The sequence below is a fragment of the Halictus rubicundus genome, chromosome 3 (genome assembly GCF_050948215.1).
Source record: "Halictus rubicundus isolate RS-2024b chromosome 3, iyHalRubi1_principal, whole genome shotgun sequence".
In the NCBI taxonomy this organism is placed as follows: domain Eukaryota; kingdom Metazoa; phylum Arthropoda; class Insecta; order Hymenoptera; family Halictidae; genus Halictus; species Halictus rubicundus.
Window position 1 is genome coordinate 10,152,322 of NC_135151.1, and position 18,327 is coordinate 10,170,648.

The 18,327-nt window shown below is 41.5% G+C and overlaps 1 protein-coding gene and 1 long non-coding RNA gene across 5 annotated transcripts in view; one reads left to right on the forward strand and one right to left on the reverse strand.

The window, feature by feature from the left end:
- The window catches only part of LOC143352662 (uncharacterized), a 607,068-nt gene that overhangs the window by 84,034 nt on the left and 504,707 nt on the right, over positions 1 to 18,327 (reverse strand). The window lies entirely within an intron of this gene.
- Positions 4,479 to 18,327, forward strand: part of Mdr49 (Multi drug resistance 49) — a 148,227-nt gene continuing 134,378 nt past the window's right edge. For all 4 annotated transcript variants that reach the window (XM_076785300.1, XM_076785308.1, XM_076785302.1 and 1 more), the window contains exon 1: positions 4,479 to 4,698. The gene's annotated coding sequence lies outside the window, so the exon portion shown is untranslated. The remainder of the gene's footprint in view (positions 4,699 to 18,327) is intronic.

The window sequence follows — 18,327 nt, forward strand, 5'->3', positions numbered from 1 at the left end:
AAATACAAAGAAGAAAATTTGAAGAACAAAATGATTAAAATATATCGATTTTTATACTTTTTGGTTACATATAACAGTTATTTGTGTCCGAAAAATTCGATCCTCCTCGATAACTGTTATCGACGAAGAAAAACTGTTTCGATTGCTTAAAGCAGTTATCGATGACAGAAGTTATATAACATAACGATAACTGTTATGAAGGATCGAAATAAATTTCTTTCGTCGACAACTGACAAAATCAACTTCACCCATCGATAACTGTTATTAGCGATCGAAATAAATTTCTCTTATTGATAACTGTTATAAGTGATAAGGGGGTCACTCATAATCTTTAATTATTTACTTATTCGGACGAATTTCGTAAAGGGATCGTGCAATGTCTCGATGAATGCGGTCTTGTTATTTTTCAAAGGCGGCAGAGATTAGTCGGTTTTAGTATTTCCCACTCGAATGGCAAAAATGGCCACAGCCCCTTCATTTTTCGAATGTCGTTAAACGCTTTTGCGGGAATACGTTCGAATGCTCGCACTATCGATCTATGCAAAAGAAGATCGATCGTTTTGGTCTCCCGGCTGGCTTGACAAGTGTGCCGTTTTCGGTCCGTCCGTCACCGAGAAGACAAAAGTGTCCCGGTGACCGTCGCGTCGCGCGGAGAAACGTGACTTATTCAACGGATTTTGCGGGCGTCGGTTGGTCCCGTGATCCTCTACGAGTGAATAACCGTAACAACGAGTAAATTACGGCTGGTTATGGTGGTACGCGCCTGCAAAATGCATGGAACGTCGCGCGAAACCTCGTTCGGCCCAGTTCCGGCCTGCTCTCAGCGCCACTGAATATTTCATCGCGATAACGGCATTCGGATTAACGATTTTACTTCTTCATTTTTCGTTCGACCGTTCCCTTTTTTGCTTTTACTCCTCGTTCCGTTCTCTTTGTTCCTCGTTGTTTCTTTTTTTCATTTTTTTTCCTGCGCGCGTGCTATCCGCAATCTGGTCTCGCGCGGGGGCGGTCACCGTTCAGCGTTTTTCTGGCCTGTTGTCACAATGGCGGTGTGTACAACGGTCCGCCTGTAACTCGGCGAAATACACGGGGCTTTACATTTAATTACAAACTGTATCGCAACAGCCGAGCACGGTCGCCCCGCGAAATTCGCGGTCGACGCGTTCCTGCTGATTTTTTCGCGCGAACGGACGTCGCACAGTGGGGCCACAGTTTCTATAAAATAGGTCACTCTAACATTTTCGCGCCACCTGACAGGTTAAGACTAGGTGCTTTCGTAAACTAATACAGTGTTTTCTTTATATATGTCGCCAAGGCCTGGATGATAAACGTCGCGGAATTATCCCCACTACCGCGGGCTATACCCCGTGAGGGGCCGCGAAGCTCGAGGGGCCTCAGACGCCGAGGAGTGTAAACATAGCACGGCTCGGGTATGGCTTCTGGACGATACACGACACTGGCGCGACCCGTGTTGTTGACATATTTCACTATACTTTGATTCCGACAGACTCAACAGGAGACTTATGTATTTTTGATTGTGTTTATTAAACTTTGGAAACCACGATTGAGGTTTATTTCAACTGTATCGCATTTAACAAGAAGCAAAATCATTTGGCACGAAAAAGTTCGAAACTTAGGGGACTTGAAAGCAGTGAATTTTTGGGTCACTCTTTGTCCGAACAGATTTTATGCCAACCGAGAACCCTGGGCCGTAGTTTCGCAGATGATCGTCTCTGCGATCGAATTGCCGGTCTTTACGTAACAGAGCTGTGCTAGGAGCTGTGTTAACGGAATTTTACGTAAGTATGCCCCGCAGCGATCCGCGATAATGCGAGATCCACGGTCGTGGAGTCGCGTGGCCGTGCGTTCTACACTGTCGCGATGCCTTTTTCTTTTTTTCCCTATTCCTCACCCAGAGTTATAAATGTTCTATCTAAATTATAATTTTCCACTAGCCATTCCTTCCTACTTGCAGTGCCGGATTAACCAATAAGCAAAGTAAGCACGTGCATAGGACATCGGGAAAAGGCACCATAGAAATGTTCCGAATACATCTTTTACATAGTAATAATAACGGCAAATTCGCTCGTTTGTAGTTCATAATCAAATGCATGCAACGGCGAAAAACTTCTTATAGAATGTCTAATTTCAGATGAACCGTCTAAGCTGGTCCTCGTCCTCCGGATAATCGATCACACCTTTGCAACAAATGCATATTTTTAAATAAATCAATTATGAGGTAACCTCTGAAATAAGCCCTTTGGAATGCGAAAACCATTTTCGAGTGAAGTCTTACAGTTCTAGAGAAAACATTTTCAAAAATCATCTTTTCCGACCTCCCGAGCAAAAGTGGACATTGTGTAAAAATTTAGAAGCGTTCTGTTTAACGGGAATTTTGTTCGGTTAAAAAGGAAATAGATTAAAGTCGCGAACAGCTGATTCGACGAGGTCAAAGTCGATGAATATTAATACATGAAAATTTATATTTGTTCGAGCGTTCGTGGCCGAGTCATTACTTTTTATCTCGTTTTTCTGTTCGTATTTTCGACTAGAAACGGGTGTGTGCTTGCGCACACATACGCAGTCTGCCAGAAACGCGCTCGATGACGTTTATCTTCAGCAGAGTACACACTGAAATGTTTAAAGTTTTTGCAGTAGGAAATACGAACAGAGTGCTTTATTTGGTCGCAGTGGAAATGCCGCCTTTCTGCCACGGGAAATGTTAATATCGCGCTGTTAGTAATGTTGCACGCGATGGCGATTGAGGAGTACGTCCGTGCGCGGTTGCGCAGCTGTTTGGCCTGAAAACAACTAAAAACGTATGTTGTTTACATTATTATTAGTCTGTGGATTTGATGCATTATGACAAAAATGCGTAGGAAAAATTTAACTAGACAAAAAGGCATTGAAACGAAGAATGTCGATTATTAACAAAAGAATTTTTATTTCGCACAAAGATTTGCAGTGTAGCTACTGCAGAGTAATATAAATTTCATCAGTTTTTTTAAATAGTAAATTGCATCAGTTTTAAAAACAATTTTTATTTTCACCTGTGATCGCAAGAATTTTACGAATAATTAAACAGCTTTTTTCGCTTCCTGGGAAATACTTAGACGCGTGTGCTAAAAATGTTTTCGCAAACTCACGTTCGTTGCGAGCGGTGAAAAATTTGTCTCGCACAGGGAACGCTATCTCTTTATACGCTGCTGCCTAATCACTGTGAAGCGATCACGAGGGACTCACGAAAATCGTGACGATACCGCGTCGACTGCGACGATTCTCTAGAAATTATGCTAATCGCGAAGCCAGACGGTCTCGCGATTTCTCGTTTTCGGAGGGAACACAATCCGGTGACGCCAGCGATATTATCTAATTGAACGCGAATGGAGACCGTAAACACCCGAATTCAATTCGCTGATTATCGGATGGCGCGCCGATTTTCGACAAATAGCAACCTTTTTTTTACCTGGAACCTCGAGGACGTGGTAATAGACCTCCGAGAATCGGTTGCGCCACGCTGCCTCGGCTGCATAATTTTATCGGCGACGAATCGCACAATCGGGTCACGTTTATTACCTCCTCGAACGATTATTTTCTTAGGCATGAACACCGTGTTTTTTTCATTTCCCCTTAATGCACCGGTAATTCAGCCGGTGCGAATTATGTAATCGCGTAGATTGAAAAGTACCTGAACGATTTATCTTCAGCCGATTGGCAACAGAAAGGGAACAACCTCTAGGGAAAATGACTCGGATCATACCAAAAGTTTCTTCTGAGAATTGTCCACTTAATACGGATCTAAATCGCAATCTGGTTGATTGTCAATCAATTCGGGGAGCGGAGACAATATTTGTCGGTGAAATCGTATCAGGATTACCGAAACTGCAGGAGATTCATATCGCTGAAGCAAGGGTTTCGTTCGTAACTATATCAATTAGATCCTAAAAAAGAGATTAATCCCTGAAATCGGTATTCACCGTGTTAAGAGTTTAAATCGCCAGCCAAGTGGATCGTCAACGAATTAGGTGGACTACATTGCCACTGCAATCTCGTCACCTCCACACCTAGAGACTCGAATAAAAGAAAACACAAAGAATCCTGAAAATGCGTGAACAAATTAGGAACAGTTCAAGGGACCACAAGTCGGCGGCAAACTGATTCGTCATGCTGCCGCAGCGGTCGCAGGGAAATTCCGCAACGACGGTGCAGAAATTCCGCAGCGGAGCCCGTGAGCGTTTTCGGCGAGTTCTTTCGTCGCTTCGGTTGTTCGGTTCGCGTGCAGGCCATGGTTCCACGGGATCAGAAACCGACAATCACGAGTCGGTCGTACCGTCGAGCAGACTATAGAGCACGGTCTCGCGCACAACGATAGAAGAAGGCGCGCGTACATCGTCGGCACACGGACGGACACAAGGGAACCGAGCCACGCAACATGGCAACCGTGGCAGGACGTTGACGATGGTTATACGTAGAAGTTCCAGTGGCAGGGGGTCAGTGTAAAACGGCCTTCTGCCCGCAACGTGTCGAACGCTGTACGAGTCGATTTTACGCGGTGACAACTCCGGAGGAACGTGCGAGAACAAATTTCGAGGGGCACCAGCAGAGGATCCGCCCCCGCACCGCGGATTCAGTGCCCGAGGCGCCGGTTGCACCCGTCGCTGATTAATCCTCGGTGAACGTGTCCTGAAATCGACCAAGGTAAATCGACTGCGCTCCCTCGGGGACGGGGAACGCCGTCTGCGAAAACGGACCAACACACTGGGGCCGAAAAACTGCAAATATAGTACTCCAATATATAGCGACCTGTTCGTAGATAGGTACACACTAGATGCATTGCCAGTGTCTTCTCGTTAGCCCTCTACTTTAAAGGACATTTTCCAAAGCGAGTACAAAATGTGCAAAACGGTTCGGAAGTCGACCGAGGTAAATCGACTTCGACGACCCCAGAGGGACGCCGCCTGCGAAAAGGGAATAACATAAACAAACTGCTCCAAAATGTATTAACATACTCTTAGATAGATACTACATGCATTGTCATTGTCCCCTCGTTAGCCTTCTACTTTAGTACATTTTTTAAGTCGAGTACAAAATGTCCAAAAAGTTTGTTGTGACTAGACTCCGGATTATACGTATTCATAGCAAAAGCGAGTAGGTGCAAACTGAAACATTGAGAAGATTGGAAGACTTCAAGAGTTTTAATATATTCTTTTCGCTATATTAACATTATCCGTGAAAGATATCAATTTCTATTTAACTTCTGTGTCTTACAATCGATACACAAACTTTTTATTTTGCATAAAGACCCGGAGCCTAGTTATGACAGTATGTCCTGCGGGAGTTGTCCTCTGTGAGACAAGATAGGGCGCACATGTCTCAGCACAAGGAGTCTTTGTCCTCTTCGTCGACTCGGCCACATGTGCGTGGACCCTGTCTTGACGTTTTCAACTGTTAATAGGTTCTTTTGTGGATTCAAGGGTCGCACGATTACAGGAAACGTGCTCAGCAACGCCAGAGTCGAGAAGCAACTTCGAGAATCTTCGCTCTTCTGTCCACGAAGGATAGGTCTGAGGATTTGTTTCTTCTTGCTATGCTTGGGGTATAGTTATTTCTGGATACGCTGTGTTTCTTTGCTCCGCTGTCTTGTCGGGGTCGTGTACGATGATTATGGTCTTTGGTACGCTTCAAAATTTAATTCATGGGGTAAATGTCTCGCTAAAAATCGATTCTTTCGAGCTCACTTTGGCCAGCAGAGAATTATACTTTCTTTGTTTTCATTGAGCTTAGTTTAGCCAATTTTTATTCCGCATAAAGATGACACATGGCGCATCTAAACGTCTTTGCGCGTCAAGGGGTTCAGCTATAGAAATAATTGAGCGATGAATAATCGAAGAAAAATCTGTGAGTAACGAAGAAATTGACACTGTACATTGTCACGAGACTGAAGTCATTGCGCCAAGATCGAACGTGTTTCCAGATTCTACGGTGCTCGGACAGCTAAACGAATTTCTACAAGAAGTAAACACTTGGCCTGTCCTGGCCGGTGACCCCACCTCGCTCCCCCCTTCCACCCCCAACCGGTTCGATCGCCTTTGTTCTAAACAGCTTCGATCCGAGCCGAGTGGTCTCTTCAGGATCTCGCGGTTTTATCGTCCTCGGGGAATCTTTATATCCTTGCCGATCGATCGTTCGATTGTTGACTCTTCTATCTTCGTCGAACACCGCAAACAGCTCTCGAACTGTTTACAGATTGTTTGCCACTGTTTATAAACCTCTGATCGCGAACAGCTTGTAGACGATAGAGATTGTCCTCTGCAATTTTTATTCGGAAGTTCAGAATTTCAGTGAATCATTTGCGACGTAATTTGCGTTGTTTTCATTTTTTGATCGTCGAGTTGGGGGGGGGGGGCGATGTTAGTCGCTAATGGAAAGATAGGAGCGTACTTGGTAGAATTTGTCGACCTTTCATGACTTCGAAAAAAGCGCTGATAACGAGTGACGTTCGCGCTGACGACACTCTCCAGACGCGACGAGTGGATGCGTGGTTCAGAACAATTTACAGAGTGCGTGTGAATTGAGTATGCTGTGTACGTAGTGCCGTGTTTGGGTATGGTAGAACTATGTACACGCGAGGTACATGGCTGCTCGAGATTAAGCCCCGTTTCCACCTCTCGATTGAACGTATTTTCGGAGCGTTCATGTCTTTTATACAACCTTCGTTAAAAGGGGAGATGGCTGAGGCCATTTGAAGGAACTTTGTCCTTTGCGAAAATATTCTCCGTGGCTTTGTTAAGGAGTCATTAACGAAAAACACGGACCAATCAGCTCGCGGCTACAGCCTAGTGTGACTTGGCGTTGGCCGAGCCGGAATCGGTCCGCTATTGCAGCGCGCTGATTGGTCCGTGTTTTTCCGTTCATAACTCCTCGACACAGCGGCGGAGAACATTTTCGCAAAGGAAAAAGTTACTTCAAACGATTTTAGGAATCATTCCTTTCGAGGAAGTACAATATTTTTGGGACACATTGTATGTTACGTCTTCGTTGCACTCCAATTTTTAGACTGTGATCACAATTCTTCAGAAATCCTTATCTGTAGATGGTAACAGGAAATTGTCAACAACTTGTTTGTTTTCCTCCGTGACGTTTTCCTCCTGTCCCACTTTGCAAAGTACTGTACCGTTCAGAAATTCCTGTAGACAATTCAGACTAGAAGAGAAAGTAAAAGACGAGCTACACTTTCGCGATTATTGCTTCGTTTCTTCAATTCCCAGGATTGCCTGCGAGGAGAAGCTCAAATATCCGTTTATATTTTGTTTACCGTTCATCCAGCAATTCATCAAACATTTTCGATGTTAATGTAAATCGTTATGAATTATTCATCGTCGCAAGAATAGAGCACGACAAAACTGTCGTCGCCAGTACAAAAATACAGAAAATTGAGCTAATGAGCTAATTGTTAAAAAAATTATACTTTCGCTACGTTGTAATTTTGATCAATAGCAGCGAACCTAATCATAGGTTAACTGTGCACAGATTACACATTTTGCTTCGCGATCTCGAAGCATGCTCGTGCTGCACATTTTAAATTCCATTTTTTGCGAACCAAAATTCCAATTCCAATTTCATTCGTGCTTTTTTATCATTAATATTTTTTCAAGGAATCGCAAGGCGAGGTGTAATAGTTCGAACGAACTGTGTACAAGGATTAATTAGATGCAGTAATCGAATTCCTCAATTTGTCACAGTATCTGCGCTCGGATGAAGCACATGGCCGCGCGTAATTAATCGGAGTCTTGTTTTTGACGTAGACTATAGGCTACCAATGACCCATATTACGCGGAAAGTATTAAAACCGTCCAGTAGTCGCAGACTGTAACAATGACACATTTGCAAGTGACGCGTACGAGTGGATACAGTTTCCGATAACGCTTGAGGTTCGCCATCGAGTCACAATCAGGGGTTCTACATATACTAGAACAGTACATGTATGTACTCGTTTCCGGGACACCTAATCTTTTCACTGGTAAATTAAACATTACAGAAATTTATCAACGAACTGACACGGTGCTTCATCTACATCGTGTTACAAAATGAATACACACTCAGGTCATGCATTTGGGAAGCAAAAGGAAACGAGCACGAATGAAGGATACAGTGTAGAATCTGAAAAGTTTGTTCTGCATATACATTTCATAATTAACAATCGACAGTCACAAATATTTTAATAAATGTTTCGCTTTTGACTTGCCATGTAGAGAAAAGAGAACAAGTCTAAAAATGTTGTACCGCATGTACTGAATTTATTTCGTTAACTCAATTTAACTTTTTAATTTTTCTTAATTTTGTTTACTCGATTTAATTTTTTTGTGTCAATGTAAATGTTTTCTCGTACTTCAAAAATTTGTAAATGCCATAAATGCATAAAAATCTGCAGAATGGGGCCGTATGCATACGGGCAAATCAAAGTTATTACGCCTGAAGGATAAAGTGTTCATTAAAAAGTATGTGCCAAAATAATACTATCAAATAAATTTTATTCCGAATGAATTTTATTCTCTAGAGCTAGTACAAGCCTATTTATAAGAAATCTGGTATACTTGTTCTTGCTTATACGCGATAGTTCCAATCATTTACTCACTTGTACCCATACCAACTGTTTAAGGAAACTCGTAAGTTCCCATTCGATCGAGCATAGTCACCGAAGGAGCCCATTAGCAGACATCCGGCAGATAAAACGTTGACAGCACTGACGGTGACCGAGCCGCGCGCAATATTTCCTCGCGGTAAATCCCGACAAAAACCGCAGGTATCCGCGGATTTACTATACCTCCGATGCATCCGGTGTGCGGAGGGCTTAAAGCTCCGCGGGAAACGAGCATCGCCTCACAAAGATGTCCCAAGAAATTTCCCCCATTCAGGGGAAACGTCTGCGGTTTCTTTCGATTTCCGGACAACGTTGTACCTTTCGTTCGGAAAAACTTGCCAGAAGGAAAGAAGGGGGGAAAATCAGCGGGCCGGAAACAGTGTAACGGATTCGAGGGTAAATCCGTTGCAGCGCCATTCAGGTTGCGTTTCTCTCGCTCGTGTTTACGCGGTAGGGGGTGGAGGGGGTGTTAGGCGTTTCCGTGGAATTTAAATTTCGGACGGATTGGACGAACACGAAACCCAGCCGAGCCAGCTGAAACGGGCTGCTCCTCGTCCCGTTGGGTCGGCTTTGACCTGCCAGGTAACGTCGGGTGTCACGAGCCGAGTTTCAATCGCGGGCTCTGCCCAAGGATGCCTTGGTGCACGCGATGCCCGTGTTCCCCACGACAGAAATATCGATTTTCTGTTTCCGCGTGCCTCGAACCACCCCAAACGCTTCCATTTCGAATCTCCCGCGCTCGGTCATCCGCTCGGAAAATCGGCGAAACCGCAAACACCGTTGCCAAAGCAATTTCGACGGTCTTTGCCGTTGTTATAGCGCCCTTTCGGGAAATATATAACAACACTGCGAATATTTACAAACTCGAGCACATTCTCTGTATTGTTGTTTCGTTATTTTCGAGAAACCGTTGATCTGAAGAATAACTTTTTTATTTTTTAGAACCGCTTCAGTTTTTCTGCCAAGCTAGGATTAGTTTACTATACGTAACGAAAATTTTGGAAAAATTGCGTTTAGCCGGAATTACGGAGAAAATAGTAAAAGTAGTGTGCCACAACTTTTTTGTTCGAGTCTGTAACGAAAATTTGAAAAATGTACTTTGTAGATTCATAGAAGTTACAAATATGCTGAAAATTTTGTCGAAATTGGTTCAACTGATTCACGAGTTATAAATGATTAAGAATGGTTCAAAAAGTTATGTGACAATTATGTGACTGACTGTATGTTTGTGATAAGGTAGCAGGAACTTTTATATGTAATCAATAGACTGCGGATTTTTATGCAAAATAAAAATTGTCTGCAATAATTGCAGGACACAGGAGCTACATTGACATTTATTTCTTTCTCCAATCATTTTAAAACAGTAATACTCAACCTTGGAATACAATGGAGTCCGATCGAAGGAAATCTTTAGTAGACAAATCACTTAGTCAAATTTACTTTCAGTTTGTTAGAAGCCGTAAAAGACGAATCAGGGTAATTTCTAAGTGTTTTAAAATTGTTCTACATTCAGAAACTAAAGTAGAAAAGGTTCGATACAATTTATTCATCAGACATAACAACCTCCCAGTTATTGGACTTGTTCTTGGAAATTATGAAGTCCAATGGAAAAGAACCTGAAAACCTTTGGTTTACTTTCGATTCAATGAAATCGTTGGGAAACAAATTACGTTGAATTTAACTGTTTTCAAATTGCTACATATAATTTGGAAGCTGAAGTAGAAAAGGTTCGATAGAATTTATTGATCGGACCAAACAATCTTCTGGTTATTGGGCTTGCTTTTGGAATATATGAATAAATTCGGCAGAAGCTATTTCACTTTCTGTTTCGTAGAATCCTCAAGAAACGACTCAGATTCACATTTGATTTAGCAGAGCCCTTGGGAACATTTGATTTATTAGCTGTGCAAATTAATTGCTCTTCGAATCAATTTCAACTTTCCTTTGAATTCAAGTCTTTCAACCAACATATTGGAGATCCATAAATTGTAAGTGATAGAGATTTTGTTTATACTGTATTTGAGTCGTTTGTAAATAATCAATACGAATTAATATGTAAATGGCAGATAAACCAGACAAGATCCAATATATTGACCGAGCCAAACACTAAAAGTTCTTAATTGACATTCAATTCAGGGAACAGTTTAGGAAGTGAACCAGACGTGTATATTTAGATATTTAAACATTTTCTGCATACAATTTGGAAGCTACGATAATCATTATTGACCAGCCCGGTCTCCGGTCGCTCGTAAAATGGAGTTCCATGTAAAACTGGAGATCGTTAATTCAAGTAAGTTCGATTAAATAACAACCTGATCGGCTTGTACTTATTCCGATGAATGTCGGATCGGTTTTGCAGTCGCAACGACAGCGATTCAGTCTTCGTGTTCAGCAGACCCGATGCACACCGGTTACCAGAACAATTTATCTTTTCGTCCCACTCCAGGTAGATCTTTGGCTGCATAACGTTCTCCTCAAGGCCTAGTCAGCGTGACGTCAGGTCATCAGCCGACTGCGTATTCTCGATACACAGTTTCTCCGGTAGACACAAACACTTGTGCGAGACACCGTTCGAGCGCGAGATCGATTCGGGACGAGTGCTAGACCGTACGGAAAATTCCGTCGGAGTGTCAGCCAAAGCGAATGGAGTGTATACCGGGGGACACGCTCAGGCTCCTCCAAAACCTATCTCAATGTCAACAGCCTCGGGCTGACCCGTTCCGAGACCCTCCTACATTTTTAAATATCGTCCCGTGACCTGGAACACCATTTCCAGCTGCCAGACTATTACGTCTCTCGGACTACATTATGAAATTATAGCGCCTATACGTATATACCGTACGGAAAAACTTGCGCATAATTTTACGGTCTTATTATACCACTCGTTGCAATAACGTGGAGCGGAATGGGGCGAAACGGCGGAAAAATGAAAAATACATTGGTATGATTATAGGCTACGTAACGCAAAGGGCTCGTCGCTTAGGGTTTCCCTCTGTTGAAGCCAGTTCTTCGAAGATAGCATTTCATAAAACGACCTGGTAGACCGTGTGCATAGTTGGATAATAAAATAATACTTTCAATTTGTCCTTAAAAAATAAAAAGAAAAGCAAACATGCATACATACTGGTCGTTTTCATTATAAATTGAATAGATGGAGTAACACGTATTATACAAATGTTTATTGACAGCTGGGCTGCGGAAAGTGCATTCGTCTTTTTATCAGCAGAACATGAACTAAAACGAGTTCTTAAAGAGTAGGGTAATAAAATGAAAGTTATGTGAAATAAATGTTTTAGTACGATGACGATTTAGACACAATGAATTCTCTAGTGTAGGGAATGAAAGTCTAATCTTCTTTATTAGTCTACCAATGGTCAAAAATGGCCTGTTTGTTTAGCAATCTTTTTATTTTACTGCTCTTTAAAGAGATGTTTACAAGCTATAAATACTACAGATCTATAGTCTACTAACAATAATGAAGTATATCCGGGCTGAACGAGTTTCCACCCTCGATAATATCCCCTTTTCCCTATAAAATTTACATGATGCCCGTATTTATGATCAATAGTCTGCGGAGTTTATGCATTTACGACAAAACTGGGTACATAAAACGCAAACTGGTAACAGTAATACCACTTTCAGTATATTCAATCGATGAACAGTGCAAGCAAATTTCTAACCAACTCCTGCTGGTTGGAATTAACCATTCAGAGACGACTGCAAACCTTCAGACGTGCAACTGCATTCTTTTCATTCAATTCTCATGGTTAATTTACACATCAATCGAACCGACGTTGATTTCTCGTTTATATTCCAGCTAGCTTGAAATTATTTTACCAGAATATTACTTGATTATTTCATAGGGTCGTTGAAAGAAGACGTATAAAAAGAGCCGTTGAAGATAATGGGAAACATTAAACTGGTTCATGGGGATACTGCCGAAGTTTTGTTGCCGCCATCACGATTCGTGACGAACAGGCTAAAACGGAGGAGCTGCCCGTGTTTTTCAATTAAGCAAAACAGAGAAATTTCGGCAAACCATCGCCTGTTAGGGCATTTAGGAAATAAGAAGAAGCGACAAAAAGTTACTCGATGAAGCTTCAGTGTGGACGAAGCTTTACAAATACAAGCCCGTCGTTTGTAACCAATTCAACAAAGTTAAACAAAATTCAAATTTGCTGCAATTCTGCGGACCAAATAATTAATGTGTTACGTTTCAACCAAATTTGCGACAGGGTATCAACCCCCAAGGAAGCATTTCCTGTTCCTTTTAAAAAATGAATGAATTAAAGTCCATAGATTTGTTCTTAAAAATTGTAGTCAGGGATTATTTGCTTTATAGGAAGATTTGTGTAAAAATACTTTCCTTTGTCACTGGACACAACGATTGCCCAGAAAGTTTCCATGAAAACTCCACCATTAAAGAGTATTTGTCTTCTTTACGAAACGCAGGACCCAATTCAATTCCAATTGTCTTTTCCATAAATTGTCGGTACCGTCCACGTCTCTCGCAAAATGTCCGCCTAAAAACAGCATCTGTTGGCAATGGGTGCAGCGATTGCCCAAAAAATATCCATGAAAACTCCACCATTAGAGTACCATATTTCTGTCTTCTTTACGAAACGCAGGACCCAATTCAATTCCAATCGTCTTTCTCACAAATTGTAGGCACCGTCCACGTCTCTCGCGAAAAGTCTGCCTAAAAACAGCATCTGTTGGCAACGGGTGCAACGATTGCCCAACAAATATCCATGAAAACTCCACCATTAGAGTATTTCTGTCTTCTATACGAAACGCAGGACCCAATTCAATTCCAATCGTCTTTCTCACAAATTGTAGGCACCGTCCACGTCTCTCGCGAAAAGTCTGCCTAAAAACAGCATCTGTTGGCAACGGGTACAGCGATTGCCCAAAAAATATCCATGAAAACTCCACCATTAGAGTATTCCTGTCTTCTTTACGAGACGCAGGACCCAATGCAATTCCAATCGTCTTTCCCACAAATTGTCGGCACCGTCCACGTCTCTCGCGAAAAGTCTGCCTAAAAACAGCATCTGTTGGCAACGGGTACAGCGATTGCCCAAAAAATATCCATGAAAACTCCACCATTAGAGTATTCCTGTCTTCTTTACGAGACGCAGGACCCAATGCAATTCCAATCGTCTTTCCCACAAATTGTCGACGCCGTCCACGTCTCTCGCAAAAAGTCCGCCTGAAAACGGTGTCCTTTATCAATGGGTGCAGCGATTGCCCCGAAGTTTCGCCAAGGTATCAGTCCCTAAAGGGCGTTTCTGCTTTCAATGTATCAATCATCGCAGTTCCGAAGAGTCGAGCAGTTTTCGACGTAGCACGATCCGCATTCAAATGAAACGCCTCGGGAACGAGATCTCGGAACTTTCCGATGGCCCCGGCACGTGAACAAGGTTTGGACCGACGCGTCCCTCCCTCTTTCTTTCTCCCTCTCCCTCTCTCTTTCTCTCTCTCTCTCTCTCTCTCTCTCTCTCTCTCTCTCTCTCTACCATTCCGTCTCTCTGTCCTCTCGTTTTTGCGCGCTGGCCGAGAGCACAGAGAGACATTTGGTTTCGGTCGATCAAAAACGGTCCTCGAGCGCGTGAAACAACTCGTACAATGCCGTCGAACAACCAAACCGATCCCCTGAAGCCCCCGTTCGAACTATTCGCTATGTGTGCATACCTACATGGAAACCGTGTTCCCATGCGATACACGTTTCCCCGTCGCTCCACGGGATGGATGGGAACGGGTTCGCGAGGAAAATATGCGGCCATTCATCCGCCGGGAATGACAATGAACAGATAAATGACGTCCACGTGTCCCGGCGCGCACGAGAAAAAGGTGATCGGATTCGTTTACCGACGAGAACCGTGCGCGCTCGCCATAACTTCGCATGCTTCGCGCGTCCACGACCACGACAACCTTGTGCTCCTCGTTCGACAGTCATTCTTTGTTACACTGACACGAATCTATCATACTCGACGCCGCGATCGTAACTCCGAATTTTTGCCAGTTTACGATGTTGATCACGATTTACCGCGCCGTTACTTTACTTTTGTAGGTATAAACGTGGAAAAATGTTATCGGTGTTTTTACCTTTGGTGCAACTTGTAGCTCGGTTGGCATTTATTTAACAATTGCTTACGAAGGTGTTTGCGGTTAGCTTCCGCAAAAACGCGTGCGCGCGTGTGTGTGTGTGTGTTACGACCGCTTTCAATGTACGTCGGTTGCCAGGCTGCTGATTGAGCGTTTCCTGCAACATTATGTAAAAAATTCTCTTTGTCAATACTTCCTGGTATTTGCGGTCGATGCAGCGCACGACAGTCGTATAGACAGAAGCTCTTGATTTGACCGGTTCTATGCGGACCGCAGAGGCGTGAGATTAACCGGTTAGCAACCGATTGTTCAGTTAGCACTCGACTGCCACAGGTAACATTGTTACGGTTAACCGAATGCCCACGCGTTACCGTTAACCGGATAATGCTATTTAACGAGTTACGCTGGTTTTTCGTCGGGCTTTCCCAAGTATAATTGGATCGTCGCTCTGCAAAGCTGCTGCCAATTGTGTACAAACACTCTTGGAGCACTCTGCACTTTCGACAGTAACTGTTAAATCTGTCGGGTCTTTTTTCTGCCCGAACCACATGCTTCAACTAACAGCCTAATCTTGTCCTTCCCGGTTAGTACTCCATAACAGTTGCATGTCTTCGATTTTTACGTATTCTTTTTGTAACTGGCTGTTTACCGATAAGAATAAGTAAATAAGTTCCAATTCGAAGGCTTTAAAAATTTGTTAAATTGTCATACACATATGAAAGCATAGTTTTGTCATTTCTGATTAATATAATAGAGTAATTCTCGCTGTCCACTGTAACATTAATTAATTTTTATCTGAAGAATTAATCAATTTGACAAATTGTCACATACAGTCCGCGACACTTGATTAAACGCAGTGGTATTTTTGCTGTATTTTAACTAAATGAAATTTAAATTATCATTTTTGTGTTTTCAATATGATAGATTCTATTTGATAAAAGTTTACATACTTTACTTCGAGAAATTATTTATGCAGTACAAAATTATTCGCTTGTTTGAAAAAAAGTAAGGATAATCTTGCGACATTTGATTAAACGCACTGTAATTAAACCGCTAAAACACATTGTTATCATCACAATCATGGTTTATTAATATTTTGAGTATCCTCCATTCTTATTTATGATTTGAAATATGCGATTTGGTAATGATTTATACAATGTATTTATGTAATCCTGTGGTATGGCTCTCCACTCCTCTTCAATCGCGGTTATCAGCTCTTCTTGACTTGAAAATTGTCTATTATTCATATAGACCCTTCTTGACAAAAATCCCCAAACATTTTCTATTATATTTATGTCGGGTGATAGTGCTGGCCATTCTAAACACGTTATTTCCTGCTCTTCAAACCACTTTTTGATTATCTTGGCAGTATGTATTGCAGCGTTATCTTGTTGAAAAATCCAATCATTATCATTAATAACGCCAAAAATCTTAATTTTTGCTGCTCTTAATATCTCCAAATATTTTTGTGAATCCTGCCGCCCTTTCATGACCTTCAAATCCACGACACCTTTAGAGCTTATGGCTCCCCAAATCATAACGGATCCTCCTCCATGCTGTCTTCGAGGAAAAATTCTTTCTTCCTTTCTCAAATCGTGGTAATAATAGGAGTACCCATCTGGGCCGTCCAAGTTAAACTTTTTCTCGTCAGAAAAAATTACTTTTTGCCATTGTGACAACCAATCCATATGCTTCCTGGCGAACTCGAGTCTATCCTTTTTATGACGTTCTTTTAAACAAGGTTTTTTCTTCATGCATCTTCTTTCGATGGTGGGTATCTTTTTTAAATATCTTTGTACGGTTCGTACACTCGCTGAAACATTAGCCTTCTCAGCAATTTGCTTCGCACTACAAGTAGAATTCGATGCAATCCTCAAAACCGACCTTTTTTCTCTTGGCGATAGAGCCTCTTTAGTTCTGCCTTTGTATAATTTTCCATAATTTTCACTATTCTTCAAATAGGAACGTATGACAAATTCACTTCTATTTAATCTTCTTGCAATTTCTCTTTTGGAATACCCTTCTTCTTTTAACGCCTGAATCTTTCCAATTTCGATACCGTTTAACTGCTTTGCACGTCCCATTATTTCGTTTTTCTCACAAATTTTTAGCTTGCTCTTGCAGTACAATTCTGGACATGATACATTGGTTGCTAAGAAACGAAATGAAACAAAAGAAATGCAGAAAACAGGACCGTGACTATAAAAAAAGGAACCGCGTTTAATCAAGTGTCGCATATGCATTTCGACTGTTTTCAGAAAAAGCGAATACTTTTATACAGAATAAACAATTTCTTCAAGCAAAGTGCGTAAGCTTTAATTACTATATCTGAAAAATAGAATGCACAAGGAAAAAAAGTTAATTTAAACTTTATTACATTAAAATATTATGAAAATAACACTGCGTCTAATCAAGTGTCGCGGACTGTAGATATGAAAGCCCACTTTTGCAGTTCTTGTTTAATACAATGTATCCAGTTTTATACAATAAATCATGTTTGTAAGTTTGTCATTTTTAAACGTTCTTTTTGTACCTTGTCGAACATAAGTTTGTAACTCATTGTTTATCGATAGGAATGAACGAGCTTCTCGTAAAGGATTTTGAAAAATTGTTATCGTTGTAGTTTTGTCGTTACAGAAAATGAGGAAGGTTACTTGTTATAAGCGACTCGTCTCATGAATAAGCAATGTTGCGCCGATCAAAGCTTGCTCTGCAAGCAACAACGGCTTTAGAAGTTCTTCGCCGTTCGAATATTAAACCGAGTTACCGTATTTTGCGCCCGACAAATAGGAGATAATCGAAATGTTCCCCCCGTGATCCTGCTTTAATCTCCTTACCATATTTAATCGGTTAACACCGTTATGCGAATTTTCAGACATCGCATTTACCCGCAACCCACGTCTGAGCGATAAGCTTGCTCGCGTGCGCTCGAAGATCTGCTCCGATTCGCGAAATTAAATCGTTTAGTTTATATACGTTACTTATCCGTTTCATTATGAAGAAGTCTCGAGACAGTGGAAATCATATAATCTCGACGTAAAGAGAAGATCGTATCTGAGAAACGTCACGAAGACTTAATTAATTCGATGAAGTAATTTCAAGATTTGAAAATAAAGGGATGAAACACATATATATATATATATATATATATATATATATATATATATATATATAGACATATAGGGATGAAAATTGGCACAAAGTATTTTATTTGGATAAGCTATCGAATGGCCTATTGCAAATTTAATTTGGTTTGTTGGCACTTTTGACCTCCTTATCCGGCTACACACTTTGAACAGATTGTAGTTGATAGAAAATACAAATGGTCAAGAACAGTTTCAGTTAATTTTTTTGACAATCACCTGCCGCGTCTGATTGTCATACAATAATTTAGAAAATATTCCTTAGCGTAGTATTGATAAGCAAAGTGAGATCTTAACTTTTAGGACTCCTTTTCATACTATCCTTGGACGATAATTCGGCAATTTTTAAAATCCCTTATTCTAAAATTTGTTTATAACTCCTGTAACGCGATGGATTTATTTAAAATATGCGATTACGAATAAATTGGTCAAATC